Source organism: Wasmannia auropunctata, unplaced genomic scaffold (genome assembly GCF_000956235.1).
Source record: "Wasmannia auropunctata unplaced genomic scaffold, wasmannia.A_1.0 LD336085.1, whole genome shotgun sequence".
NCBI lineage: Eukaryota > Metazoa > Arthropoda > Insecta > Hymenoptera > Formicidae > Wasmannia > Wasmannia auropunctata.
Window position 1 is genome coordinate 809034 of NW_012026805.1, and position 456 is coordinate 809489.

At 29.2% G+C, this 456-nt stretch overlaps 1 protein-coding gene across 1 annotated transcript in view; it reads right to left on the reverse strand.

Moving 5' to 3' along the window:
- Positions 1 to 456, reverse strand: part of LOC105448530 (glutamate-gated chloride channel subunit beta-like) — a 547315-nt gene that overhangs the window by 499760 nt on the left and 47099 nt on the right. The window lies entirely within an intron of this gene.

A 456-nucleotide genomic window follows, 5' to 3' on the forward strand; every position in this document is an offset into this window, starting at 1 on the left:
TGTAGAGTCTGCCGGATATAATAATACCTATATTATACGAAATTTCTACGTTGTATCTGCTTTCATCCATTCTTTAGATTTTATAATGATTTTGAATCGCAAAAAGGAGCAACAATCAACAGGACTCATGAAATACTTCTCATCGACGATAAAGGAAATTATTTTAATAATACATATCCTTACGATGCACGATCTTATACGTGTACTTGACGTGCGCTAATGAAGAATTAAGATGCAACTTCAAATTTGTACAAGATAATTAAAAATGCAGTGGAAACCAGTCATGCAAAAACGAGATCATGATGTGCTACAAAAATTCGTATTTGCCGTTGTTCTCTCCGTTTAGAAATATATCGCTTAAATATAATTTGTTAAAAAAATATTCGATTAAATTTTCTGGAAATAAATTAAGCTAAAAGAAAGAAAACTAAAAAAAGATATCATTTATCAATTTTC